Source organism: Hyla sarda, chromosome 1 (assembly GCF_029499605.1).
Source record: "Hyla sarda isolate aHylSar1 chromosome 1, aHylSar1.hap1, whole genome shotgun sequence".
NCBI lineage: Eukaryota > Metazoa > Chordata > Amphibia > Anura > Hylidae > Hyla > Hyla sarda.
Window position 1 is genome coordinate 412,460,904 of NC_079189.1, and position 9,738 is coordinate 412,470,641.

A 9,738-nucleotide genomic window follows, 5' to 3' on the forward strand; every position below is an offset into this window, starting at 1 on the left:
GGTATGGGCAAATACATAGTTTCCAACTCCTTCAGTGAAGCTATGCAAGCTGTATCCTCTATCCATGGGCCTTGGCTTGGCACAGCTTGATCAGTTATCCGATCTGAAGACAACGATGGGAACCAAATATCAGCATTCTCTACAATTTGTCCTGTCTCAGGAGAAGCATAATAGAAGTCGTCACAGTCATCCATACTCCAATCCTGGTACAGATAGCCTGAGGCGGAATAAGGTGGGAGCTTTCATGTAGCTGAAGGGCTCAATTGCAGAGTTCAGTAGGACACACTTTAAGAGCTGGTTTGAGGAAAGACCAATCTTCTTTGCTAAACATTCTATGATGTGCCCCATTGTTGCCTTCATAGGCCACAACCTATGTTGACCAGCAAGTTTTCCAAATAAAGAATATTTAGATACCATACAATTAATTTGGAAAGTTTTCAGACTCTTTCACTGTTTTTATATTTCGTTTTGTTATGTTGCTAAAAAAAAATCTGCAAATAAACCTAATAAAAAATAACATGGACATAAATATTCAGCCCCTTTGCTATAACACTTGAAATTTAGCTTGTCGGGGCTTCCTTTCCTCTTAAAGGAGTACTCCGGTAGAAAACAATTTATTTTAAATAATCTGGTGCCAGGAAGTTAAGCAGATTTGTAAATTACTTCTATTTAAAAATCTAAATCCTTCCAGTACTTATCAGCTGCTGTTTACTACAGAGAAAGTTTTTCTTCTATTTGAATTCCTTTTCTGTCTGACCCCAGTGCTTTCTGCTGACACCTCTTTCCATGTCAGGAACTGTCCTGAGTAGGAGCGAATCCCCAGAGCAAACCTATCCTGCTCTGGACAGTTCCTGACATGGACAGAGGTGTCAGAAGAGCCCTTGTGGACAGACAGAAAGGAAATTCAAAAAGAAAATAACTTTCTCTGTAGTACTGATAAGTACTGGAATGATTAAGATTTTTTTTATAGAAGAAATTTACAAATCTGTATAACTTTCTGGCAGCAGTTGATTTAAAATAAACTGTTTTCTACTGGAGTACTCCTTTAACCCCTTCCCGCAGAATGGCATATATAAACGCCGGGTTGTGCAGTGCGTTCGCGCATCCGGCGTTTATAAATGACATTCAGTTAACCCGGCGATGCGCAGCATCGCACGGGTTAACTGGCAGAAGTCCCGCTGTTTCCAGCAGGGGACAACTTCTGCTTCACCCCCAGGACCATCCATTGATGGTCCTGGTCAGCGATCACTGTGATTGGTCCCTGTGGACCAATCACAGTGATCTTGGGTGAAAGTTCAGATCCCCCGCACTGCCCGCCCCTGGAAGTCGGGCAGAACGGGGGACGATGGCTGCGGGGGGTCGCTCGGGACCTGCAGCATAGGGGGGGAACATCAGGGGACCGGCGGACTTACCAGATCCAGCGGCGGGACCGAGGAGCAGCGCGGGACCGGCCACGAGGACGAGGAGCGACGGGACCAGCAGGTGAGTATATGGTCCTCAGAAGCAGCAGTGAAGATCTTCACTGCTGCTTCTAGGAGTCTGAAAACTACAACTCCCAGCATGCCTAGACAGCCTTTTGCTGTCTGGGCATGCTGGGAGTTGTAGTTTTGCAACATCTGGAGGGCCCCAGTTTGGAGACCATTGTATAATGGTCTCCAATCTGTGCTCTTCCAGCTGTTGCAAAACTACAACTCCCAGCATGCACTGACTGTCCAGGCATGCTGGGAGTTTTAGTTCAGCAACATCTGGCCCTTCAGATGTTGCCGAACTACAACTCCCAGCATGCCCTTCAGCTGTCTGGGCATGCTGGGAGTTGTAGTTTTGCAACAACTGGAGACACACTGGTTGGGAAACATTGTTTCTAACTCAGTGTTTCCTAACCTGTGTGCCTCCAGCTGTTGCAAAACTATAACTCCCAGCATGCATTAACAGACCATGCATGCTGGGAGTTGTAGTTTTGCAACATCTGGAGGGCCCCAGTTTGGAGACCATTGTATAATGGTCTCCAATCTGTGCTCTTCCAGCTGTTGCAAAACTACAACTCCCAGTATGCACTGACTGTCCAGGCATGCTGGGAGTTTTAGTTCAGCAACATCTGGCCCTTCAGATGTTGCCGAACTACAACTCCCAGCATGCCCTTCAGCTGTCTGGGCATGCTGGGAGTTGTAGTTTTGCAACAACTGGAGACACACTGGTTGGGAAACATTGTCTGTTTCTAACTCAGTGTTCCCTAACCTGTGTGCCTCCAGCTGTTGCAAAACTATAACTCCCAGCATGCACTAACAGACCATGCATGCTGGGAGTTGTGGTTTTGCAACAGCTGGTGCACCCCCCCCCCCCCCCCCCCTGTGAATGTACAGGGTACATTCACATGTGCGAGGCTTTTACAGTGGGTTTCTCGCATCTTGAGATGCAGCAAATTTTGCGCCGGGAAACTCGCTGTAATCCCCCGCCCATTTGACTGTACCCTAAAAACACTACACTACACTAACACAAAATAAAATAAAAAGTTAAAAACACTACATATACACATACCCCTACACAGCCCCTCTCCCCCAATAAGAACGTCCGGTACGCCACTGTTTCCAAAGCAGAGCCTCCAGCTGTTGAAAAACAACAACTCCCAGTATTGCCGGACAGCCGTTGACTGTCCACGCATGCTGGGAGTTTTGCAACAGCTGGAGGCACCCTGTTTGGGAATCACTGGCGTAGAATACCCCTATGTCCACCCCTATGCAAATCCCTAATTTAGGCCTCAAATGCGCACAGCGCTCTCACTTTGGAGCCCTGTCGTATTTCAAGGCAACAGTTTAGGGTCACATATGGGGTATCGCTGTACTCGGGAGAAATTGTGTTACAAGGTTTGGGGGGCTTTTTCTTCTTTAACCCTTCATGAAAAGGAAATGTTGGGGTCTACACCAGAATGTTAGTGTAAAAAAATTAAATTTTTTACACTAACATGCTGATGTTGCCCTATACTTTACATTTTCACAAGAGGTAAAAGGGAAAAAAGCCCCCCATAATTTTTAACGCAATTTCTCCCGACTACGGAGATACCCCATATGTGGGCGTAAAGTGCTCTGGGGGCGCACAACAAGGCCCAGAAGGGAGAGTGCACCATGTACATTTGAGGTGATTTGCACAGGGGTGGCTGATTGTTACAGCGGTTTTGACAAACGCAAAAAAAAACAAAAAAAACACATGTGACCCCATTGCGGAAACGACACCCCTCACGGAATGTAATGAGGGGTGCAGTGAGAATTTACCCCCCACAGGTGTCTGACGGATCTTTGGAACAGTGGTCCGTGAAAATGAAAACTTGTACAGCCCACTGTTCCAAAGATCTGTCAGACACCAGTGGGGGGCAAATGCTCACTGTATCCCTTGTTACGTTCCTCAAGGGGTCTCGTTTCCAAAATGGTAGGCCATGTGGGGATTTTTTGCTGTTCTGGCACCATAGGGGCTTCCTAAATGCGATATGCCCCCGAGCAAAATTTGCTCTCAAAAAGCCAAATATGACTCCTTCTCTTCTGAGCAATGTAGTTCGCCCATAGTGCACTTCAGGTCAACTTATGGGGTACCTCCATACTCAGAAGAGAAGGGGTTACAAATATTGGGGGGTATTTCCTGCTATTAACCCTTGGAAAAATGTGAAATTTGGGGGGAAACACACATTTTAGTGAAAAAAAATATATATTTTTTTACATATGCAAAAGTCGTGAAACACCTGTGGGGTATTAAGGCTCACTTTATTCCTTGTTATGTTCCTCAAGGTGTCTAGTTTCCAAAATGGTATGCCATGTGAGGGTTTTTTGCTGTTCTGGCACCATAGGGGCTTCCTAAATGCAACATGCCCCCCAAAAACCATTTCAGAGAAACGTACTCTCCAAAATCCCCTTGTCGCTCTTTCCCTTCTGAGCCCTCTACTGCGCCCGCCGAACAATTTACATAGACATATGAGGTATGTGCTCACTCAAGAGAAATTGGGCTACAAATAGAAGTATACATTTTCTCCTTTTACCCCTTGTAAAAATTCAAAAATTGGGTCTACAAGAACATGGGAGTGTAAAAAATGAAGATTGTGAATTTTCTCCTTCACTTTGCTTCTATTCCTGTGAAACACCTAAAGGGTTAAAATGATGACTGAATGTCATTTTGAATACTTTGGGGGGTGCAGTTTTTATAATGGGGTCTTTATAGTGGGGTATTTCTAATATGAAGACCCTTCAAATCCACTTCAAACCTGAACTGGTCCCTGAAAAATAGTGAGTTTGAAAATTTTGTGAAAAATTGGAAAATTGCTGCTGAACTTTGAAGCCCTCTGGTGTCTTCCAAAAGTAAAAACTCATCACTTTTATGATGCAGACATAAAGAAGACATATTGTATATGTGACTAAACATTTTTTTTATTTGTAATATACATTTTCCTTACAAACAGAGAGCTTCAAAGTTAGAAAATGCAAAATTTTCAAATTTTTCATCAAATTTTTGGATTTTTCACATGGAAAGGATGCAAGTTACCACAAAAACTTACCACCATGTTAAAGTAGAATATGTCACGAAAAAACAATCTCGGAATCAGAATGATAACTAAAAGCATTCCAGAGTTATTAATGTTTAAAGTGACAGTGGTCAGATGTGCAAAAAACGCTCTGGTCCTTAAGGCCAAAATGGGCTTGGTCCTGAAGGGGTTAAGCACCTTTTGCATTAGGAAAGTCCCTTCATGAATTCCCCCATATGTACTCAACTGTGTAAAAAATTGTTCATCATTGCACCATGATCGTGTGTTCACACATTGTTTTTTTAAACCATCTTTTCTTATAAAACTGTTTTGCCCATAACAACCAGCTTTTTACCTTAACAACTCAGTTTTCTACCTTAACAAGCTCTGGTAAAGTGAAAGCTGAGCTGTAATTGGCTGTTGCAGTTGTTTCAGGTACATTAAACAATTTAACTTTACAATAATAGTCATTGCTTTTTTTCCATTGTATTGTTTAAGTAGAAGATGGCGACAAAAAATTATAAAAAAAATGAACATTGCCTAAGGCTGAAATCACATATGTTGTTTTTTGGTGCAGTTTGAGGCGCAGTTTTAGATAGATTATATATATATATGTATATATATATATATATATATATATATATGTGTGTGTGTATATATAATATATTCAATTTAAATCCATTTATGGTTTTCGCTCAAAAACTGTGCCAAAAACTGCCATTTAAACTACATGTGTGTTTCCAATCTTACTAAATCCATTTACACAGATATTTCGGCATGCAAAAGTTGCACATTTTCTGGACAGTTTTTAAAACTGATAAGAAAGTGGGTGTGGTTTAGTAAGAGATTTTTAAACCACAAATTGTTTTAAATCATGGTGCAAGTCTATGGCTCTCCTTTAATTTGAAACATTTTACACCAATGTACTTTGAAATAAGATCAATGTATGAAAAAATTGTCTCAGTAAATTAGTCAAAGAGATCTGCATAATACCAACTCCTAAAAGTAAAAAAAAAACAACAACATTGGTTAGCATATTATTTAAAAACACAAGTAGAATCTCTGACAGAATTGTTTCTAGCTCTAAACTCAGACCTATAAAGAGCTAAAACCTACTTTGGATTTTTTTTTTAGACCTACATAGATAATGAGTGTGTGAGTAAAAAAAATTGCTTAATGCTTAATGTGACAACCCAGAGATTAAAGGGGTATTCCAATATCAGAAAATTGCATTTAAGTAAAACTATCACCACATGATAAACATAACTTATTAATGGTGTTATCACAAATTGTATAGGCTTCAGAATGTTTTTGCTGACCTTGCCCATGACAGGAAATTGTGTAGTTCATTCATTTTCATTGTGGTGTTGTCTCAGCAGCTCGCTGTCTCCTCCCTCCACAGATGGCACATCATCCTCTAATGACAGAGGAGACTTGTATGGATCTTGTCTCTGAGCTCAAACCTAGCCCCATCAGTGATGTCTTCACCTCTGTCCAGCCCCTATAGCCCACATTACCATCTCCCTGTCATATACTGTACATAAGTATCTTTATTGAGACATTTAGATAAAAATGAGTTTACAGCATGCTGCATTGAGAAATATGATGCCTGAATATGAATATGATGCCAGATGAGCAGACAGAGAATGAATACAACAGCTGACTACAGAGAAATAGTCTGAAATGTACTGAAGTGTATACTGCTACGGCTCGGAGTAGGAAACTGGCAGGAGTTCTGTGGGGTAGGAGGGTTGTGATGAAAAACTGATGGAAAGCAATGTATTCTGGGAATTATAATAGTGAGCAACTGCTTAAACTTGAAGCAGTAATAGGACATAGCAGGGGAGAGGAAACTGATGGGTTTTTCATGCATGCAGAACTGGCACAGACAGGTAAACAATATGCTTCGGCAGTATTTTTTTTTTTTTTGCCTGAAGTTCCCATACGTGCAAGAACGTCTTTGCACAAACTTATTCTCAAAGTCTCAATTAGTCAACTGTAACTCCTCCTGTATTGCCTTAGCTAAGACTAGCTATCATCCAGAATGTCTTAGGTTCTTTGCAGAGGTTCTGGTAATATTCAATGTGAGCTCAGATGGCTCTGTGATGTTCATCTTCTCCAGTATTTCAACCAAAATTGTACAGAAGAGGCAGCACTCACCATTTAGCAGTATCAGGTCTGAATGTTCAGACCATGATCGATAGCTAGAACTAGCTGGGAGAAGAGAGTGCTAAGCAAGGCAAACTTACAATGCAAGTCTATGGGATTGTCTCAATTAGCTGCGCTTTTCTACCCACTCGGAGAAAAGTGCAGACCACAACCAATCAAACTTTTGACACATCTCTAGGACATGTCAAAAGTTTTTTAAAGGAACAGCTACACTTTAACCCCTTAATGATGCAGGACGTATATTTACGTCCTGCATCGGCTCCTACGATATAACACGGGGTCACGCATCATATCGGGTCGGTCCCAGCGGCTAACAATAGCCGGGACCCGTGGCTAATACCGGACATCCCTAATCGTGGTGATCGCCGCGTCTAAAGTTACAAAAAAAGCATCCCCGGCTGCTCAGTTGTCCCGATCAACTGTTAGGACATGCAGAGGTTCCCTACCTGCATCCTCGTTGTCCGATCGTCAATTTACTGCTCCGTGCCTGAGATCCAGGCTAGAGCAGTAAAGCGCTGATAACACTGATCAATGCTATGCTATAACATTACAAAAGAAAGTCTACAAAAATTTTTCATAAATGTGATTTAACGCCATTTTTTAATCTCCCCCTCTTTTCCCATTTAAATAAACAATGTAAATAAAAATAAATATATATTTTTTTTAATGTATTTATTTATATAGTGCCTACAGATTCCGCAGCGCTTACAGTATAAACATATGTGGTTATCGCCGCATACGTAAACGTCCGAACTATAAAAATATATTGCTAGTTAAACCGCACGGTCAAATGCGTACACGTAAAAAAAAAATTCCAATGTCCAAAATAGTGTATTTTTGGTCACTTTTTATACCATAAACATTTTTATAAAAAGCGATCAAAAAGTCCAATCAAAACAATAATGGTACTGATAAAAACAAAAAACAAACCATGGTGTCGGTCTGTAGGTGCAAAATTGAAAGGGTTATGATTTTTAAAAGGTAAGGAGGAAAAAATTAAGGTGCAAAACTGAAAAAATGCTGAGTCCTTAAGGGCGTTAAAGCAAACATTTTTTTTCAGGTGTTATTCAAGTCATATAGGGAAGCTTATAGGAAAAATGCAGGAATAAAAATGCCGGAATTAAGAAAAAATTAAAAAGGCAAAAAAATTGCAAATGCAAAAAAAATAAATAAATAAATAAATAAATAAATAAAAAAAAAAATATATATATATATATATATATATATATATATATATATATATATATATATATATATATACATTGTGTTTAATAATTCACTATACTGTAGAGTTTCAAGTATGATCTGGTCAAATAATAAAACACTAGTGGAATATGCTGTTAGAAAATTGCAAAAAAAAAAAACTCGACTCAATACTCACCAAATGAAATAACAGTAAAATTTTTCCTCCTTCAGAGTTCCAGCAGTCATAACTTTTTTATTTTTCCTTTAGTGTAGCTATATTGTACCTTGTATTTTGTATAGTTTTTATAGGAACCATTCTGGGGTATAATGTATTAAATAACTTTATTAAACTTTATTAAAAAAAAACAGCATCAGTGGTTTTTGAGATTTATGGTGTCCACTGTGCAGTATGAATAATATTTATTTATAATAATTATAATTTAATAATAATAATTCTGTGGGTTCTTATGGTTTTAGTGACACTAGATTTCTATAATATTTGTTATTTTTCACTACTTTTGCACAATAAAAACACTAGTTTGTACAAAATGATTTGTTTTTGTATTGCTGCATTCCAAGAGCCCCTAATACGTTTTTTTTTATTTTTTATAGACCTAGCTGTTTATATGCTTGTTTTTTGCAGGAACACTTGTAATTTTCATTGGCAGTATACTGGGATAAATATGACTTATTGATTATATTTTTCCACAGTTTTTGGAAGGCAAGATAAAAAGAAGACAGTTACTCTAACATTGTTTCAGTTTTAATTTATGGCCTTTATCACTCAAAATAAGTAAATAAATTTACCCTTTAGTGACCTCTAATGTCCCTTTTTTTTAATGGTCTTTACCTATGGCCCTTATTCCAACTAGTACGCCTTTTTATAGTTTGGGTGGAATATTGTCGTATTGGAGCTCCCGAGCCGGGATTATAAGAGCTAGACTGTCAACATGACAGCTGAGCTCCTTTTCTATCAGGACAGGAAAAACTCCTGATAGATTAACCCCTTGCATTCCACTGTCAGATTGTGACCATAGAATGTAGGGAAACTGTGGGCTTCTCTCACCACATTGGCAGCCTAGCGATATGATTGCCCAATGATGAGGAATAGTTCTAATTTCATAACACAAACATATCATAGGGTACAAATCTAAGTTTTATAGAGAATGTTTAACCATGTGAGATAAATAAAACCCTTAAACACATCTGCTTTATGTCCACGTTAGAGCAGTTCTGACCTGATCAGCTGCAGTCACATAATACATAACATTTATCCCCAGTGACTCACAGGTGAGTTGACTGTAGATATTTTCTTCCCTTTTGTTCTCCATCTGGCCCTGACCAATATGATTCTTCCGTCAGACTGTAGACTATACCAAGACATCTGTAGACCCTCACTTCTGCAACGATCCCCTTCCTCTGTAGCACCACAACCCCAACACTGATATCCTGCTGTTACTACAAATACTGTGCCTGCTGCTGCCCAAGGTTCCCCCAATACTATACATACAGTATCAAACATATGTAGAAAGCAGGGACGTCACTCACCGGGGTACTGTGACGATAATTCTTTATTTCTTTAAGGTGCAAAGACAGACATGGTGCACGGACGTTTCCAATGACTCAGCTAATCAGAGTAAGACTGGGTGACAGCTGTTGCGCGTGCGCATTCACGCTTCTTCAGACTGAAGAAGCGTGAATGCGCACGCGCAACAGCTGTCACCCAGTCTTACTCTGATTAGCTGAGTCCTTGGAAACGTCCGTGCACCATGTCTGTCTTTGCACCTTAAAGAAATAAAGAATTATCGGCACAGTACCCCGGTGAGTGACGTCCCTGCTTTCTACATATGTTTGATACGAAGATGTCTTTTCATTAGGGACTT